The 21,667-nt window shown below is 34.5% G+C and overlaps 3 non-coding genes across 3 annotated transcripts; all 3 read right to left on the bottom strand.

The window, feature by feature from the left end:
• Positions 1 to 3,031: 3,031 nt before the first annotated feature.
• Positions 3,032 to 3,158, bottom strand: LOC124171958. Its single transcript, XR_006868035.1, has one exon. It is a non-coding gene; the product is annotated as a small nucleolar RNA SNORA14 (small nucleolar RNA).
• A 16,742-nt stretch (positions 3,159 to 19,900) lies between these two features.
• Positions 19,901 to 20,027, bottom strand: LOC124171950. Its single transcript, XR_006868028.1, has one exon. It is a non-coding gene; the product is annotated as a small nucleolar RNA SNORA14 (small nucleolar RNA).
• A 1,266-nt stretch (positions 20,028 to 21,293) lies between these two features.
• Positions 21,294 to 21,420, bottom strand: LOC124171949. Its single transcript, XR_006868027.1, has one exon. It is a non-coding gene; the product is annotated as a small nucleolar RNA SNORA14 (small nucleolar RNA).
• Positions 21,421 to 21,667: the final 247 nt, after the last annotated feature.

The following is a 21,667-nucleotide window of genomic DNA, read 5'->3' as shown; positions in this document are numbered from 1 at the left end:
TCACTTTAGGGATCAAAGCCTCATTCCACATCACATACAATGGAAACTGGTGACTGTTACAAGGCTATTAACGCTGAAAGTGAGAAACACTGGCCATTAAAAACCCACGCCCCGGTGTTTCAGCTTATTTATGACGACCTCGACTTTTTGTGGAGATATCGGTCTCTGCCGAATCCATTCAATTCATAACCTTTATTGAGACGCAAAGAAAATAGTTTTTATTTCCACGAAGTGTTAAAAGTAATGGTTAACAGTATGACAGAAATATGATGATGAATTTAAAGCTAAAAGAATTATCTCCTCACTATAAATTAAATAGCAGTATTTTATACTTGAAAGCAATTTAAGTTGAAAGTGTAATAATATCTGAACATTCCTTGTTATTAAATATTGGTTCAGTGTTTCTTTCATTGCAAAACACGTAAAATCCCTCCAGGGGCCGTATTCTGTATTTCGTCGGTACCGCACCGGTCGGTTTCCCTTCCCAGCCCACCGACGGCACATCATTCCGTACCGACGACGGTTTCCATACCGACGACGGCAAATTCAGCGATTCAGTATGGTCGTCGGTATCAAACCAGTCGGTACGGTTCCCTCTCCTTCCCAAACAGGGAAAATCCGAATATATCCGAAGTTAGAAGTCATCTAACGTGTCTCCACCAATGAGAAGGGTAAAAACAAGTGAAGACTCATTGGCACAGTTTGTTGTCGTCATTCTCAATCTTTTTATTTGCGGAAATTACGACTTATTGCTAGATTAAGATAAACAATTTTGGATAACTTGTTAACAATGCTTATATAATGTGTGGTAGTAATGCTGTACCTACAGAATCGAAGGAAACAATATTACAACATCACAATAAAGTTTGTATGTGATGGAGATTGTTGTTGCTGGAATGAATTATTAAAACTATCCTTGAGATCGTAGTTTCTTTTTTTAAATATTGGTTCCGTATATTGCTATTTATTCATGATTTGGTAATATAGTTGTCATTAAGTAAGTTCCGTCTAAATGTTATCAACGGAAGGTTATGCCATTGGCACCGTAGCAGACGAAAATAACATACCATGGAACGTGAACGTAGGATTCAAAAGCAAATGTAAATGTCATATTAGAGGAACAAGTTAGGAAATTGTTATAAAAATATGGAACTGGGTGTAATTAAAAGAAGTGTAATGACGAGGAAGTAAATAAATTGTGATTGGGTGAAATACATGAGTATAAGTTGCGCATTCCAAGTGAGAGAAAATGATAATATTGTGGTAAACCTCATACTTATTAAAATATCTTCTTTTATCGTCAAGGGAATCAATGGCAGACGATGAAATGAAATATAGTTGCCTGTTACAAATGAAAGAAACTGATACCGTTGTGGCAAACTTCATACTTAAATAAAAAGATCTTATTTCTATGCCGAGAGAAACGCCAAATTGATGATTGAGTGAAATAACAGTCGCCTATTCAGAGTGATATAAAGTGATAACATTGCGGCAAAACTAATATTTAATCAAAAATATTTTTTTTATGTCAAAGGAGCAAATAAAAGATGATAGAGAGAAATAAAGCCTATTACAAGCGAGTGAAATTTCTCTTAAGTGGTAACATAAATGAGAGAAAGTCATTATATGTTAGCAAACCTCATGTTTATTAACCATTATCTTATATTTCTGTCAAGGTAATTAATATAGATGATGACACAGTGAATTATAGAGGCGTATTCGAAGGGGCAGAAAAAGATAACATTGCAGAAAACCTCATTATTTACTCGGTGAAGAGGTAAAAACAAAATAAAACGTACAATGCGCACCGGGGAGTTCATGGAACCCACTAGTCGGTGGCCGCATCGACACCTTTTTGCTGTCGGTACGGATACCGACGATCTCCCGTCCTCTCGTCGGTGCCGCACCGATCGGGTTCGTACAGAATCGCACGACTTCTTACCGGGAGTCGGTGTGACGTCGCACCCGACGAATCGGTGCCGCACCGATCGATCCAGAATACGGCCCCAGAGCAGAGTCGAGTGAAATGTAAGCCTGCAAGGAGCTGCATCGAGGGCTTACGTCTATTCCTTTGACATGATCGCAAGGGGGTAATCGAATATCGATATTGATAATATCTGCCGACTTTGTTCTTGCGATGAGAATGTTAAACATAGCATTACACAAATTCCTCGGACGAATGGATACCATTTCATTACCACTCTCATGTTTATGACTAGATGAAATAATTAGTAATCGTTTACTGTTACTTTAACTAATTCACTATGAGTTTTTCTTTAAAAGGAATTAGTAGAAGACGTTCATTAAGCGTTGCGTTAGAGTTTTAAAATATTTTCCAATAAGGCATGCAGAATTTTGATAAATGTTAATGAATACACTATTTTCTAAGATTTTTTAGGAACACTTTGAATGAAACGTTGTTTGCATGATAATGGTTCTTGACCCTTCTTTATATCATTTAAATGTTTTTTGTCGTACCTTTGCTGTATATATCAACTAATTTTGACATCCGATTGAATAAGGCAAAGATCTTCTATGCGCGCCTGTAACACTGCATCCAAATTAACTGGAATCTACTGAATTATTATCATAGCGTTGAAAATTATTTACATATTTTCCATACTGATGTCATTGAATTCATTACTACAAAATTAGTTAAAACACATATGTACTTCTGATATTTGTGCGTTATTAAGGTCACGTTATTACTTGTACATCATCTGGATAGTAAACAACATGCACGGATAAAACATTACAATAGGGTTTAATAATAAATTATTTTCATAAGATAGCCCTGTAATATTTCTGAAGGAGAAATTGATGATACTCAATAACAATGAATATAATCATCGTTTGACCGTGAAATTTAAAGTTTTTGCAGTATGCATTTCATCACATATGCACCCTTCGGTCTCACCCACGCTCTATAAGCGTAATTGTAAAAATTGGTTATGACTGGCAGATGAATATTGATTCTCAGATGAAAATGTCATTCAAAAGGCTGTAACACCGCTCTCACTGACACACAGAAAGGTGTTGCTGATTTTGGAAAACGTGCGATCAAGAATAATCGCACACCGAACATCTCAGCATTTTGATTTTGCATTCTCTTGTACCCCTATGTCATTTGTGGAAATAGAGGCGTTTTATGAATGCTTATATGGATAAAGTATTGTTATTCAGTGCATACAGAGAACTTTTGCATGTTTGACACATTTTTAAGCGGCGCAAATAAAGGCATTCATCGTAATGAAACAAAAATAATTTGAAAATTATGCAGAGTGTAGGTGAAGATTCATAAAAAATTTCAATTTAGGAAAAAAACACTCCTCTGGTTCCAGCCCCTTCAAGGAAAACGTATTTTAATCACAATTATAATGTTTTAAACTGCAAAAATGAGGACAAATTTTAGTTTTAAAAGAGAACTTCACCGTCAGTACCGGTCGATGGGCTTATATTAGACTCAGCTGTAATCAACGTCGGCGTGGAAAACATGGTGATTTAAGAAAGTTTGTATTTATGAAATAAAATGCTGGAAATTTTCAATAAAATAACATAATACCTCAGAGGACAATTACAGTACGCATTATTACTCAAAAGCATAACGCCTTTATGATTCCGACAGCATGGATTTCCTCGTAAATACATGATGTTTCGCAGGCAAATAACAATGATTTTTATAACTTTTATATTTTGTCTTTTTATGGAAATGTTTTCTATTGCTAAGTGTTAGGAGGGACTGAATATGCCTGAATTGAATACGTTGAAGTATAAATTAGAGCTTAAAAGAAAATATGCTGACCTATTACTAATTACGCATGAAATTGTATAAGTAGAGTTAAAATTGAAATTATAATATATAGCTAATAAAAGCTTATGTCTTACCGTTTTTACATTGAATCATGTCACCAATATTGATGTTAGGTAGATTCTGCTCCATGATCATGTATGATGAAAGATTTTAGGCTGTGAAAAGAAAAATTTTTATCAACAGCAAAATATTTGACATTTATGATGGAGTGAAATCGCAATATATGACAATGCTGTAAAAATTGGTCTTCAAATGTTCACCATTGAGTAACATATCCTAAAAATTGAAAACACCTCCTAACCTCACATTCACCATACGTTTTATTATAACACCCATTTATTCCAAGTGTAGCTAAAATCGTTGTGCGATTTTAATTTTCGGAATTCTTAGGCTTGTAAAATACACACAAATATATTAGTAATAGAAAACCTGATGCACTGTGTACTTGGCTGCGATGCACTGCGAAAAATATAAATTAAGCTTTGCTGCTAACATTTATTATACAAAACAGCTGCCATTTGAGGTATAAAAAGATATATGTGATATATGTTTAATGTATATTTTATGTTTTCAAAGTATGCACGCATAACTCCCTTACTCTAAGGCTAAAAACTTCCCTCGGTGGAAAGGCTAGCTCGCCCCTTGACCCCTAAAAGTACGGGATGAGCATTAAAATTATTTATTGTCAAGCCTCTTAAAGCTATAAGTCGAAAGGTAAAAATGAGGGTGATGATAGTGGTGGAGTTAAAATCGCACCTGACCGTAGCCGAGTGAAATCTCAGCATGGAAGGAGTTGCATTGAGGGGTTACTTCTCTTCTTTATTCAAGATCAAAGCGAGGTAGCCCACTATCGTGATGGAATGTATCAGCTGAATTTGTTCTTGCGATGAGGAGGATGTGTGTGCAGCAGAGTGCATAAGACAAATTCCTCGGACGAGGAGATACTCTTTGAACAATGAGTATTCGCACATTTATGATTAAATGTAGTAATAATTAATCCTTAATTAAACCACGACTAAATAATTAACCGTGGCTTTTTATTTGATTGGACACGGTAAAAGACATTGTTCAAGCGTTGCCAGAGGCCGTGAAAACGATTTTCAAAAAAGGGGAAACGGTTTTTTTTATAAATGTGAGTAAATAAACTATTCTCTTAGTTTTATTTGGAACACTTTAAATTAAACGTTGTTTACATTATTATGATTCTGTAGTTATTTTAATTAAAACGTCTTTTTATTCCATTTACGGGATACTTCACTTGATTTCGACAATGGATTAATTGAAGCAAATTGCGCCCACGCGTCCCTGTCCCAATACGTCCAAATTGACCGGAATCTACTAAATTATATCATAGTTTTGAAAACAATTTACCATTTTTCATGCTGATGTCATCGAATTCAATACATGAAAAATATTTAAAGCACATGCTTATCATATTTATGCATAACAAGGCCACGTTATTACTTGCACATCATCTGGATAGTAAACTGCATTCATGGATGAATCAATATAATGCAGTTTGAAGACAAGTGATTTTCACGATAGTCCTGTAACATTAGCAAAAAATGAAATTGATATTGCCAAGAACAATAAATTTAAAATATGGTTTAACTGTGAAATTTTAAATAGAAATTAAGAAGACCCTCTGGCTCTCAACCACACTTTATATCCGAATAAGAGAAAATTGGTGATATTCTCATGAATATTGTTTCTACAGTGAAAATACCATTGCATAAGCTGTACCATTTCTCTCAAGCACAGTAGTCACACAACTAATGATAACCAGTGATGGTATTGAATAAGTGTCGCTGATTTTGGAAAACGTTGCGACGAGTAATAGTCGCACGCCGAACATCTCAGCATTTTGATTTTGCATCCTTAGCTACATCTATTTCATTTGTGGAAATAGAGATATTTGAAGAATGCATACATATATATAAAGTGTGAGCGAAAATATAATCTTTATTCCACGATATGAATATCAAGGAAAGTGAGCAACATAGAGCCAGAAAAATAACACCAATCATATCTAATCTACACGTATTGAAAACGCCCTAAATCTTATTCTTGGAAGACGCTGTACAATGAAAGAATGGCAAAAATATTTTTAGCATAAAAAATTGATAACTTTATGGAAATTCAATATTGTTATTTCCCAGCGCAGAACGTGACATTTTACCTGTATTGTTGAAAACTGTTGCGAGCTGCAAAGATAGTGTAGTTGATATTCTGATAAGTAGAGGCAGAAATGAGATCGTAGACATCAAAAGAATTTGCTGCGCAAAGGAATGTATTTATGATAATATTATTTTAAACCTATTACTATTTATGGAGGTATTTAAAAAAAATTCATCAACTTTTAAATCATCTACAATTTACAAAATACGTCAGCCAAAGGAAACTTATCTTCATGGATTTTACCTTCATATTCATGTTTTTTTAATGGAAATTTAATATTCGAAAGACTTGCTAAAGTTTGAAATATATGGCCAAACCTTAATAACTAGTCTCGAAGTTTCAGCGGATTTTTCGTTTAAAATTTCAACAGGTGGCTGCCAAATGCACGGACAAATAAAATTTTCGTATTGGGTAAAGAAATGTGTTTATCATTGCAAACAAATAATATAAAGATAACATTAATGAGAAAAATATGATGATATCGTAAAACTGACACCCCTTTTACCGTGTCATTTAAAATGACATCACAGAATTTTTTAATCGAAGTGCAAAAAAAATAATGTAAAAATATGCCTGATAATTTACTAATAGGAAATATTCATTCAGTAATAATATCATTCCAAAACGAAATCCTATCCATAACCAAATTATTTCGTGGCACTAATAAAAGCGGCTGATAAAAATGATGTGCTGCAAAACGCCATTTTCACAAACGAATCATTAATTATGAAAAATTTGAAATTTTTACTTTACAACCACGCCTCGTATATCGCAAGGGATGCGTTCCTTGGAGTCTTTGCGCTATACGAATTTGCGTTATACGAGAGCGTTTTAACATTGGGAAGGCTTTAACATAGGGATGCGTTCCTGGTAGGATAGGTGTTGGGTATTTAATTTCCTTTAAACCATATATATTCCCATATATAGCCTTAGGATACCTTTTTATATAAATTTTATAGTTTAAAATATCTTTAAAGATAGTAGGGTGGCATTCAAAGACTTTTATTCACGTTAAAAAAAAATCGTACGCGCTTTTGAAATTCCCTCCTGTCGTACGGGTGGGCTAACATGTGCTATTTATGGGGTTCGTAATGTATTGCCGGCAGTTGACGATTTTTCAAACCAGTCACAAAACTACTATTGTGTCACCCGAGCCCTTTTGTCACTCATCGATATGACAGGCAAATGGTGCTTTGAATGTCATTTCATAGCTAGCGGAGTTAATGAATGATAAATCATTTTAATTTGAAGTCCTCCGAGGCATTAGCCGCTACGTGAAACAGTCTTTAAATGCCTTGAAAAATGACCCAGGTTTTCCTTCCCTGAAAATGAATGAACGAGAATGCATTCTTTTCCAAAACAATGTCGTCTCGTCAACACTAAAAACTAGTTGAGGGGGAAAGGAGCCACTTTCAATCACAGCTTAGAGTTCATCAGAAAATGTTGCGGTGACTGCGCCATCAACACTTGCAGATTCACCTGATATCGCCGCAATGAAAATACCTGCTTCCCGTTTAAAATTCTGGAGCCATCCGGATATTTCACTAAACGTCTCGGAGCGATTACCACCCTCGTGTTTTAGTACAGATTCGCGATGAACTTTCCAAATGTCTTGACCGCTTGGTTGAAGTTTGTGCGCCTGAGGTTAGTGATGTTTTAACTTCGTCTTTGTTCAGAATAAGGCATCGTGAGTGTAAACTTCCGCGCAATATCGCTTTGACGCTCTCCATTTTCAAAGCAATTGACCTCTTTCAATCTCTCTTCTAGGTTTATGGTTTTTCATGGTAACTTCTTCATTTTTCTACCTGCATCCCTATTTTTTGCCATTTTCTCTTGGTTTTTGACTCTGTATGGCTCTATCGAAATCACCCTCTACTGCTGAACTGTATTCCTGAGGCGCAGAGTGGCTACGACTGCTGGGAGGGAATGAAGCTGTTGTGTTTGAGACCTCATAGTGGACCCTTTTATGTGTTGATGCTATTCATACGCAACTCGGCCACAGCTCCCCCCCGGCCGCCGCTCCAGGCCATTTCTCCCCCGTGAATACCGATGACCTTGAAGGCTTCAGAGTTGACCCTCTACCTGGATGTCAATCGCCCAATGACGGCAAAAATTACGTCTAAAACCGCATTGCTTAAAAAAACTCATTTCCACTAGCTCCACGCTTAATTAATGATATAAATTAATTATTGTTATTCTGTTAAGGAGACAAGATAAATTACTTCGGTAGGCCGGCTATCTGGACCCAATGACGAGCAATACCTTTGGCCATTGCACAGCAATGGATTTAGATTAATATATGAACAAAGATTTGAGGCAAGCAATACAATTAATATGCGTAAAATTGTAGGAATTTCGTGCGGACTTAGCGCAAGTTCACGTTTTATCATGAAAGTGTTTAAGTTTTTTGATCTGGCCACAGCGCGCTGCAGCGTTGCGACGTATCCCCGAGGAACGAATTTGCGCTACATCGAAATTGCGCTACACGAGGTATGGGTGTATATCATTTCCTTAATAATGGCGATTAGAGAAGAAATCTACGGATGATAATTCTTTTATGTAGCCCAAGCATGAGTGATTATATCAACTATTAAATAGTTCTTGTAAATTTACTCCATAGCAGAAAATATTTTTTTGGAAATGCCTTCAATTCCTTTGAAGACTTTGAATGCATCCGTGCATTGAAAGTCAACATCTGCGTTAGGTCAAAAATGTTTGCTTCCAAATTGACGATCTACGTATACAATATCCAACGAAATATTCCAAAAATGGAAATTTGTGTTGTCTTACCGTTAATATATGATGCAAAATTTAACCAGTACTGATGTTGTGGAGGAAGCTACTCTTGGATCTTGCATGATGATTGAATTAATGCTGTGGAAAGAAACATTTTTATCAAAAGCGAATGTGATTATTTTATAAATTATGGAGGGATTTGTGACAATGACATGCAATGATGAAAAAATTAGTACCATACGTTTATATTTCATTAAAACTATTCAATTAAGTAATAGGATTTAATTAGCCACTAAATAGCTTACATTGAAGACACGTTTACTGAATTCACATATCTTTTTCGTGTGCCAAAGCTGTCACCTTTATTGATCATTCGTTTAAATGATAGATGCCAATTTTTCATTACAAAATCGCTTAATTTACGAGGCGCGGCCCCAAAGAAACCATTAGTGAAGTATGCTTAAAAAATTGTGGAATAAAAATTAAAACCACCCAGAGTCATATTTTATGACGTCTTACTTAAAGATAATGCGTGAACTAATAATGTATCGTTATAATGTGGTAAAGGAAATGTGTATCAGAGGAAATATAAGAGAATGAGTACTGCCAAACCTGAAGCCATATCCATTATTTTATTAAAGTTGCTTTCACCAAACATAGCCAAACCAATGGTCAATTTGCTACCGGTGACGGTGAGGAAAACTCTGTCGCTGAATTTTTCAAACTTGCGGCCGAGAAAAACCGTAGGTCCTATGTATCAGCGTGTTAATTTTGCATTACAAAACTCCCTCTAATTCATTGATGGAAATAGAGGATCCAAAATAATGCGTAATAGAATAAAATCCGAATAATTAGGGTAAAGAGGAGTAATTGTTGCTAAAGATACTGACAATTTTGAAAATTTGGATAGAAAGACGAAAGATGCTTTCTCAACAGTGGTAACACTTTCCTAGACTATCATTTTTGAGGACTTTATTGAACACCAACCGACTCCATCGTTATTACCATCATATTTTATACCGACACTTCATTTAATTATGATTCCTAAGTGAATTATGTGTACCAAACAGGTATTAATTATATTTGGGAAGAAATGATTAATTTATGTATCACCTCAAAAAAACTTATATTTTTGTTGCATATTTTTGGATTTCTTTTACCCACAAACGTAACACGTTTAATGCTTATGGTAAGTTCGATAAATAGTACTGATAAATACGAGAAATCATCGGCCATTACATTGTACCCACACGTAATAGAACATTAAATAGTTATTTCAATTGTACTGACCTTATATTTAACCTGTAAAAACCTGTGAAAACTGCTTTCAGAATTTTATATTTATCAGCAATATTTATATTTAAGGTAAATGTGTAAGAAATCTATACATGCCTTGATCTCAACCATAGTTTCATTGCAAAATACGTTCTTGGCCATCACCATCATTTTTTTGCGGTAGGTATGTATAAAATTTGGCAATGAAACTGAATACTGAATAAGCACAACATACAGCCCATTTATGTCGTGGTCGTACCAATGCATACTGAAAATCCTTGAAAAATAACATTGTAGTATGTTGTGCATATAGAATCATAAATATAAACTATGCTTAATACCTTTGAGAAAAGCTTTGAATTGATATATCATTCTCCCATTTACTGTCTTATTCTTTACTATAATACATTTACTTATGACATACGTCTTATGAATTTATTGTAACTCTTTTCATAAAATTTTTTCAGCTACATTTTTCATGAGTGTAAATGCTGGCCCTAATTTCTTGGTTTCACGAAACAAATGTTGCTTAAAGAAGATACTTGCGGCCAAACTAAAAATGTGCTGGCCCGAATTTGAGCAATATGATTTTACATTTTCAGATTTATCTGCTTCTTCTGATGATGTAAAGAGAACGTTTTCATTGTTAGCACATTTTTATTAGGCTCAAATAAAGGCATTCATCATAATGAAATATATGCCATTCGCAAATTAAGGAGGGCTTAGGTGATGAAACATACAAAAATGCAATATTGAAAAACCAATTCTCTTGTTCGATCCCCTTAATTAAAACGTATTTTATTCGTTATGATAATGGTGTAAACTGCAAGCCTGGAGAACTATTTAGATACCTTTTTCTCAACTTATACGCAACCAAACTCTACAAATGAGGTACCAAAATGCACAGAATTTATCAGAGAACATGTGACAGCATATCGTACTTCCTAAATATTGCTATTGTTTCCTAAAATTGGTTTTTAAAAATTAAAAATAAATTATCAATTAAAAAAAATCGATTCTGGCATGATTGTCCTCATCCCAAGAATACAGTTAACGCCGTCGGATCCCACCATGCTTTTTAATTTGACTCGCAGACAATTTTTCATTAAGGTTTCCTATGCAATGACTATTAACAAGGCTCAAGGTCAGACTTTGCAAAGAGCTGGCTTATTCCTGCCTGACCCGGTATTCTCTCATGGCCAACTTTATGTAGCATTCTCTAGGGTAAGAACTTTTCAAAATATTTCTGTAAATATTAAGGAAAACGCTAAACAAGTATTAACAGAGGATATTGTAATTACTTCCAATGTTGTGTTTAAAGAGATCCTCTGACCTCAATTTGTACATGAATTTGTACAAGTTAAATTTGTACTAAGACCCTGCCTTTTTTCTACATTTTAAATTTAGAAACGCGCCTGTGGACCTGAATTGAAAAATGCGGGGGAAGTCCGCTGGGAGCGGGCGCATCACGCTCGTAAATATATATTACACTTAGGTGAGCCCCACATTCTAGTTCTCACTCCACTGAATGAATACCCCTAATGCTTCATAAACATTGTCAAAATATTTTAGAAACGATGAGGAACCTATTTCTCCTGACATATTGTTTAACAAATTAAAATATTCAAACCTTTAAGATTGGATAAGCAGTCATTTCAAAGTTTAAAAAAATACATATATTATGCAAAAAATGATCTGTATAATCTTATTCTTAAAAAAATGTATTTCAAGCCGTCATACTGAACATTGTTTCGTATATCTTAGAGTAAATTGAATACACCCGTGGTGTTCAAGCCCAAATCAGCGTTATCTTTTTAATATTTCTTCCCGATTACTTACTACGTACAAAATTCCTAATCATTCAATCGTAGTTTCAAAGAATATTTCTGTGTTATGGATACATAAATGAAGGTAAAATTTTATTTAAAAAAATAGCTTAAAACACTGGTGACTTACCGATTATATTATGAAGAGTTTCACCAGTATTGATGTTAAGGAAAGGCCATTCCATGGATCCTGTATTTAATATTAATCTGTGAAAAGACAATTTTTTTATCAAGAGCAAATTCGATATATTTGAATTTTTTTGACGCAGAGAAAATGCAATGCATGGCAATGCTGGAAAAATTGGTGTTCAGTTGTTCACCATTGAGTGACATTTCCTAAAAAATAATATTTTGAAAACTACTCCATAGCTCACATTCACCACGCGGTTTACTATGACATGCATTGATTCCAAGTGTAGCTAATTTCATAGCACGATTTCATTTTTGGAAATCGTGGTATAGAAAATACACATATATACTAGCATAAGTCAGTCTGACGTCATGGCATTTTGGGCAGAAAAAGATATAAATGAATCGGATAATGCTTCATAATGACTCTTTACTCTTATTTTTATCATTTCAATGTTTGTTTAATACACACTGGATACCTGCTTTGGACATCCGATTGATTGAGGCAAAGTGCGCCATTGCACGACTGTCCCAATGTGTCCAAATTAACCGGAATCTACTGAATAGGGTGATTTCCTATTAATGTTTTTTGCCTGAGTCGAAAGATTATTACTCCTGGAGTACGTATTTCACGCTTTTAGATTTTTAAATGACGATATCTATTTTTCACGATTAAATGAAAAGTGAAAATTTTCAAGCGCCCGAAAACGCGACGGGTAAGTATGAATGCCGGGAATACTCCCGTGTAACGTCCTTCTGGTTCCCGCTGCCGCAAGTGAGGTGACCTTGGGGCGAGGATATATACGCCGCTGTGATGCAGGCTGCTAGCAAGTAGCAGAGTACCATGCTAACTGGTAACGCTTGGCTTAAATAAGGACGATTAATACCTTATCAAACGAGGAAAACTTTCCGACCTTAGCCAGTTTTAATAGGTTATTATTAAGGCATGTTTCCCTGAGCTCTGTGCCTCATGCATGCATTGGTAATCTCAGACGATGTAAAACTCCTATCTACTCGTATAGAAACTAGGTCCCTGTGACGTCACGTGGAGTGGCATCGCATGTGCGCCAATCTGGGTTTTCCAATGGGGATAAAATTACCCTTGCCATTCATCTAAACCGGTATTTCTAAAACCAAATAATTTCTATATTATGAATACACTGATGGTGCGTAACGAATCGCAATAAATGCCTTTCGTTTTCTTTGATGAAGGAAACTACCCTATTATTATCATAGCGTAGAATATTAGTTAAGTATTTTCTATACTGATATCATTGAGTTTGTTGCACCAAAATTAGTTAGAAACCAGTTTTCTGATACTTGAGTTATTGAGCCACTTTAATACTTGTGTATCATCTGGAAAGTAAACCGCATGCATGGATGAAATATTGGAATGCAGTTTAATAAGAAATAATTTTCATAAGATAGCCCAGTGATATTACCGAAGAAGAAAATTTATGATACTCAATAACCATGAATATATAATATCGTTTGACCTTGAAATTAAATTATAGAATTTTACACTATGCATTTCATCACAAATGCACCCCTTGGGTCTCACCCACACTATAATGTAATGTATTTTACTGGATATACATGGATGGAAATTGGTTCTCCCATGAAAATGTCATTGCAAAAGCTGTAATATCGCTCTGATATATGCCAGGTACACAATTTGAAGTTAATAAGTGATTATTTCCACAAAAGTGTCGCTGATTTTGGAAACGTACGACCAAGAATAATCGCACGCCTCTGTTCTCTCAGCATGTTGATTTTGCATTCTCAGGTACCCCTATGTCATTCGTGGAAATAGAGGCCTTTTTTTTGAATGCATATATGGTTGAAGTATTGTTATTCAATGCAAAGAAATAATACATGCATGTTTGGAACATTTTATGTGGCGCAAATAAAATCATTCATCATAATGAAACATAAAACCTTCGCATAATATGGATGGGGTAGGTGATGAAACAGCAAAATGCAATATTGATGAAACACTTCTCTGGCCCCTTATTGAAAACGTATTTTATTCACAATAACAATGGTTTAAACTGCAAGATTGGGTAATCAAAGTTTTATTTTGAAAACAGAACACTTACGTCAGTACCGGCCTTTGAGCTTATTTTTTACTCATACTACGCCGAATTTGACGTGGAAAACGTGGTGATTGTAGAGAGCATGCATTAGTAAAAGAAACACATTCTTGAAATGTTCATAAAAAGTAATATACAACCTCAGAGGACTACTGCAGTCCGCAAACCTACTCTTAATACGTAGGTACGTACCTTCGCACCTACTCATAAACATGCACCTTTTTTGAATTTTACAGCAATGATTTCATCGTAAATGCATGATCGAGCCACACACTAATTCCTACGCCTATTAATTAAAACTCGATAGGCTTAAAAAGATTGGCAACATATTAAAGTAACAAAAAGGCATCATCATATCCATAAATATTATTTAACAAATTTAAATTCTAATATTATGATCTGCAAAATATTTGGCATAATATTATCCGCATGCAAATTATGATTTCTAGCCGTTAAACTGCAATTTTATGGCAATTATAGAGTTACCTAAAGATTCGTAGCTAAATAAATTGAGGTGATATTTATAATTACTAAATGGTTTCATTAATCAAAACCTTTTTCGAAAATCGTCTTTTTATATAAAAATATATTCTAATTCTCAAGAAAGATTAAATACACCCGTTGTTTTGAAGCCTAAATCAGCACTTGGAACAATAATATATTGCCGCCCTAATTATCACTAAGCACGAAATTACCCGTCATTTACTCGTATTTTCGAAAAATATTTCTGTAATAGAGAAATAGAAATGAAGGTAAATATGAGATTAAAGTATATAGCAAAAAAACCTTTCGTCTTACCGTCAATATAATTCCGCAACTTAGCAATATCAATTTTGAGGCAAAAGTTACTCCATGGATAATGTATGATTCTAGATTTTGATCTGTGAAAAGAAAAAAAAATTACACGAAAAAACTCGATAATTTTGTAATTTTTGGGGTAGAGAAATAGCAACATATGACAAGGTTGAAAAAATTGTTGTCCAATTTTATAGCGTTTAGTAACATTTCCCAAAGTTTGCAAGGAAAACTCTTCTCTTATGCAATAAATTTAAAAGCAAAGTTAGCTCGTTCCAATGACCTGTAGAAGTATGTAATGTACATAAAATTACATGAGGTAGATCCACTTATATCTAATAACTCGAAGGGTAAGACCCAAGTGAATTATTATGACGCGGGTTAAGTATAAATTGTAACAAGATATTTTCTAAATAATAAATGATATAACGTGCTGTTCCCGGCCTACTCCATCATACTCATGCACGTTCGTCAACCACACCCCCCTCCCGTACCTAACCTCACCTTGACCACGGTACCAGGGGTCAGCGTGTGTTTGGTTAAGTGAATGCTCAGTTTAAAGCGAAAATTAATGAAGCGGTTATGTGATTGGAGGTGATATCGAGTGAAGTACATCGGTTGGTCATCGGCGTCGAGTTTCCCCCGCTCTTTTCTCCTTACCCTTCCACGGAGGAGGAAGATATCGCGGACGGGTATAGAAGACGTACCAAACTTGGCAGAGCATATTTTTGGTAAAAGCACTATGGAAAGAAATGGCGGAGTGCATATCATTGATTACTTACATCGAATAAATACTACGATCCAATGTACCAATGAAAACTATGAAGATGTTATTATTGAAAGCGTATTATACAGGTAACAATGTGAGGCTGAAGGTGAGGATAAAGAGGAAGGTAAAGTCGTACCTGAGCGTGCCCGAGTGAAATCTAAGTATTCAAGGAGATGCAGTGAGGGTTTAAGCCTCTTCCCGATTCAGTAGGGCAGGGAAAGTAGCCAAATGTCGCCATTGGATGTATGTAGTGACTTAGTTCGTGACTTAGAACACGAGAATGCAGCAGAGTGCATTAGGAATATTCCGCGGACTAGGAGATGCAATGTGAACGGAAAATATTCGAATGTTTACAAGTAAATGCAATAATAAGTAATCATTTATTTAAAGCCAATTAATCGTGAAATATTTTCTTGAATAGGACAAAGCAAAAGAAATTCATCCGGCGTTGCCTAAGGCTTTGAAAAATATTTTCAACAATGATTAAGAGAATTATACAATTTTCTTAGCTTTATTCGGAAACTTTTAATTAAGCCTAGCCTGCATTATATTGATTCCGTAGTTAGGTTTTATTTCAACGTCTTTTTATGCAAATGTACGGGATACTCCGCATGATTTGGACGATCGATTAATTGGAGCAAAGCGTGCCTGTCCCAATATTTCCCAACCAACCGTACCCTTATGAATTATTATCATAGCTTTGAAAAGTATACATTTTTTCCATACTGGTGTCATTGCATTCATTACCCCAAAATGATTTCAACATCATGTTTATGATTTTTGTGAATTAACAAGGCACGTTATTACTTGTTAATCATCTGGATAGTAAACAGCATGAATGCAGCATTAGAATGCAGTTAAAAGAGAATTAATTTTCACTAAAAAATTCTGAGAAAAATTGATGACAATCATAAAAAATAAATATAAAATATCTTTTGACAAAGAAATATAACAATAAAATTTTTATTCAATGAATCTCATCCACTTCTTGGGTCTCAACCACAATCTATTACAGTCTTTTGAAAAACTGATGATAAACGTGATACTTCGTTGAATATTGCTTATCCCATGTAAATGTCATTTCAACAGCTGTAACATCGCTCTGATATACGTCAGGTACACAATTCAAAGTTAACAAGTGATTATTTCGAGGAAAGTGTTGCTGATTTTGGAAAACGTGCCATCAAGACTAATCACACGCCGAACATCTCAGCATTTTGATTTTGCATTCTCTGGTACCACCACTTCATTTTTGGAAATAGAGGCGTTTTATGAATGCATATATGGATAAAGTTTTCTTATTCAGTGCATACAGAGAACATGTGCATGTTTGACACATTTTTATGTGGCGCAAATAAATGCATTCATCCTTATGAAACATAAATCATTCGGAAAATATGGAGGGGGTAGGTGATGAAACATACAAATATGCAATTTAGGAAAAAACACTTCTCTGGTTCCAGCCCCTTCATGAGGACGTATTTTATTCATAATGATAATTTATTAAACTACAACAATGGAAAACTTATGTTATAGATTTAAAACAGACTTAAGCGTCAGTACCGGTCTGTCGGCTTGTATTGGACTCAAACTATACTGGACATCGGCGTGGAAAACGTGATGATTTTAGAAAGCATTTACCCATGAAAATCTTATTTTGGAAATTTTAATGAAATAATATACTACCTCAGAGGACAACTACTGTACGCATACCTACTCACAAGCATAGGTACAGCTTTTTTATTTTGACAGCATGGATTTCCTCGTAAATACATGAAGTTACGAGGTCAAATAAGGGTCATTTTTATACTTTTGAATGATTTCATATATTAAGTCCTCTATCGAAAATTGTCTTGTTATAGAAATATTTTCTATTCCTTAGGAGAGATTGAACTCGCCCGTGGCGTTGAAGCATAAATCAGCGCTGAAAAAATATGCCGATCTATTTGTATTAACAAATAATTTATTTGTAGTTGCAAAGTTTATCTCTGTCAAAATGGAAAAGAATTGGAGTTAAAAATGAAATTAAAATGCATAGCTAATAAAACTACTGTCTTACCGTTTTTATTTTGCAGCATTTCACCAATATTGATGTTAAGTAAAAGCTGCTCCATGATCATGGCTGATGATATTTTTAAATCTGTGCAAAGAAAAATTTTTATCAAGAACAACAAATATTCACATTTATGATGGGGTGAAAACGCCAATGCTGGGGTGAATATGACAATGCTGTAAAATTGATGTTCACTGTTCGACATTGAGTTACATTTCCTAAAAAATAATGCCATTTTGAAAACACTACCTTAACACACATTTACCACAGGATTTACTATGACAAGCATTAATTTCATGGGATTCGTTTTACGACTTTAATTTTTGGAATTCGTGGGATTGTAAAATACACCAAATGTAAAGTATAAGTAAAAATGATAACACTGCGTACTTGGCTGAGGAAAATATAAATTAATGCGATGCTGCTAACATTCATTATGCAAAACAGCTGCCATTTGAGGCATACAAAGAGGTATGTGATTATTTTTCGTTCATACTGTATGATTTCCAACGTTTGCTTGCATAACGCCCTTACTCTAAGGATACAAACTTCGCTCTGTGGAAAGGCTAGCTCGCTCCTCTGACCCCTAGAGGTACGGGATAGACATTAAAACTGGTTATGGTCAAGCCTATTAAGGCAAAAATTGGAAGGGTAAAAAAGAGGGTGAGGATAGTGGTGGAGTGAAAATCGCACCTGACCGTAGCCGAGTGAAGTCTCAGCATGGAAGGAGTTGCATTGAGGGGCTACGTCTCTTCTTTATTCAACGACCTTCCCACGACCCCTAGAAGAACGGGTTGGACATTAAAATCGCTTATGGTCCAGCCTCTTAGGCAAAAAGTAGGTGGGTAGAAATTAGGGTGAGAATATTCTTTTCAAGCAGACTAGCCATTCAAGAGAATGATAACCAGTGATGGTAATGAATAAGTGTCGCTGATTTTGGAAAACGTGCGACCAGTAATAGCCGTATGTCGAACGTCTCAGCATTTTGATTTTGCATCCTTAGCTACATCTATTTCATTTGTGGAAATAGAGATATTTGAAGAATGCATACAAAATTAAGTGTGTGAAAAAATATAAAGTGCATATTTGACGGTTTGGATATCACTGAAAGTGTGCACGCATTGAAAGCACATTATAATTCATTTTTCGAAACCGCCGTTGAACACATGCATTGTTGAAACGTGTTTTGATGATCAATTCAAAGTAATGGAACAATTAATGGTTAATTCCCAGCACTGACCTTCATACTTAACCTGTGTTGATGACATCTGCTTCCAGCTGCAAGAATACTATCCTGGTATCTGAAAAATACGGACATCGATAATATGGTAGGCTTTGAAATATTTTGAGCAAAGAAATTTAGGTTCGTAATAAAAAATAAAGCAATGGCAAATTTTGGAGGAAATAAACAGGTGGCATTTACTAGCCTACTGCCGCCTAAAGTGAGAAACACAACACATATAAATACCCTAGTCCAGGAATTTCAATTTATTTATATTGCATATACATATTTTGCAAATAGTGATATATTTCTAATTACCAATAATTTATTTGTAGTCGCAAAGATTATCTCTGTCATGAGGGAATAGAAGTGGAGTTAAAAATGAAATAAAAATATATAGCTAACAAAACTTGTGTCTTACCGTCTTGATTTTGCAGCATTTCACCAATATTGGTGTTAGGTAAAAGCTACTCCATTATCATGACTGATGATATTTTTTAATCTGTGTAAAGAAAAATATTTATCAAGAACAAACAAATTTGGCATTTATGATGGAGTGAAATGGCTTGAAAGCACCTCCTTCACTCTCATTCACCACTCGTTTTTCTATGATAAGCATTGATTTCATGTAAATTCGTTTAACGACATTAATTTTAGGTATTCGTGGGTTTGTAAAATACGAAAAAATATATAAGTATAGGTAAACATGATAACACTGCGTACTTAGCCGAGGAAAAAAAATAATGCGATGCTGCTAACATTCAATATGTGAACAGCTGCCTTTTGAGGCACTCATAGAAAATACAAAATGCAACAATGATAGAATTAAATATTTTTGAGAAAATGTATTATCTGTTTAGAGGCGATTTATAAATTATGTCTAAGATTGTTAATCAGTGTATAGAGATAACATGTATAAGTTTTCCCTTGAAAATATTATTACAAAGGCTGTTACATCGCTCGCACGCAAACCAGGTACATTATTTAGTAATAATAATTGATTATATCGACACAAGTGTTGCTGATTTTGGAAAACGTGCGACCAAGAATAATCGCCCGCCGAACATCTCAGCATTTTTTTAGCATTCTCGGGTACCTCCATGCCATTTCTTGTGGAATAGAGGCGTTTTGCGAATGCATAATAGGATAATAAAAAGTTTATATTGATGTCACTAAAAATTCATACATGAATGAAGTTTTTTTTAACAAAGCGCATTTATGAGTATTAATTAAACGAAAGAGTAAAACATAGTGCGAGAGAAATAACCCCGTCATAACTAATCAACACGCATTGAAAGCACATTATACTTCATTTTTCGAAACCGCCGTTGAATGCATGCATTGTAGAAATGTGTTTTGATGATCAAATCAAAGTAATGGAACAATTAATGGTTAATTCCCAGCACTGACCTTCATAATTAACTTGTGTTGATGACAACTGCTCCCAGCTGCAAGAATACTATCCTGGTATCTGAAAAATACGGACATCGATAATATGGTAGGCTTTGAAATATTTTGAGCAAAGAAATTTTGTTGTCGTAATAAAAAATAAAGCAATGGCAAATTTTCGAGGAAATAAACAGATGGCATTTACTAGCCTACTTCCGCCTAAAGTGAGAAACACAACGCATATAAATACCCTAGTCCAGGAATTTCAATTTATTTATATTGAATAGAAATATATCGCAAATAATGATGTTTTTCTAATTACCAATAATTTATTTGTAGTCACAAAGATTATCTCTGTCATAAGGGAATAGAAGTGGAGTTAAAAATGAAATAAAAATATATAGCTAACAAAACTTGTGTCTTACCGTCTTGATTTTGCAGCATTTCACCAATATTGGTGTTAGGTAAAAGCTACTCCATTATCATGACTGATGATATTTTTTAATCTGTGTAAAGAAAAATATTTATCAAGAACAAACAAATTTGGCATTTATGATGGAGTGAAATGGCTTGAAAGCACCTCCTTCACTCTCATTCACCACTCGTTTTTCTATGATAAGCATTGATTTCATGTAAATTCGTTTAACGACATTAATTTTAGGTATTCGTGGGTTTGTAAAATACGAAAAAATATATAAGTATAGGTAAACATGATAACACTGCGTACTTAGCCGAGGAAAAAAAATAATGCGATGCTGCTAACATTCAATATGTGAACAGCTGCCTTTTGAGGCACTCATAGAAAATACAAAATGCAACAATGATAGAATTAAATATTTTTGAGAAAATGTATTATCTGTTTAGAGGCGATTTATAAATTATGTCTAAGATTGTTAATCAGTGTATAGAGATAACATGTATAAGTTTTCCCTTGAAAATATTATTACAAAGGCTGTTACATCGCTCGCACGCAAACCAGGTACATTATTTAGTAATAATAATTGATTATATCGACACAAGTGTTGCTGATTTTGGAAAACGTGCGACCAAGAATAATCGCCCGCCGAACATCTCAGCATTTTTTTAGCATTCTCGGGTACCTCCATGCCATTTCTTGTGGAATAGAGGCGTTTTGCGAATGCATAATAGGATAATAAAAAGTTTATATTGATGTCACTAAAAATTCATACATGAATGAAGTTTTTTTTAACAAAGCGCATTTATGAGTATTAATTAAACGAAAGAGTAAAACATAGTGCGAGAGAAATAACCCCGTCATAACTAATCAACACGCATTGAAAGCACATTATACTTCATTTTTCGAAACCGCCGTTGAATGCATGCATTGTAGAAATGTGTTTTGATGATCAAATCAAAGTAATGGAACAATT

This window comes from Ischnura elegans, chromosome X, assembly GCF_921293095.1.
Source record: "Ischnura elegans chromosome X, ioIscEleg1.1, whole genome shotgun sequence".
NCBI lineage: Eukaryota > Metazoa > Arthropoda > Insecta > Odonata > Coenagrionidae > Ischnura > Ischnura elegans.
Note: the sequence above shows the minus strand (reverse complement) of the source record. Positions and strands in the feature narration are given on the sequence as shown.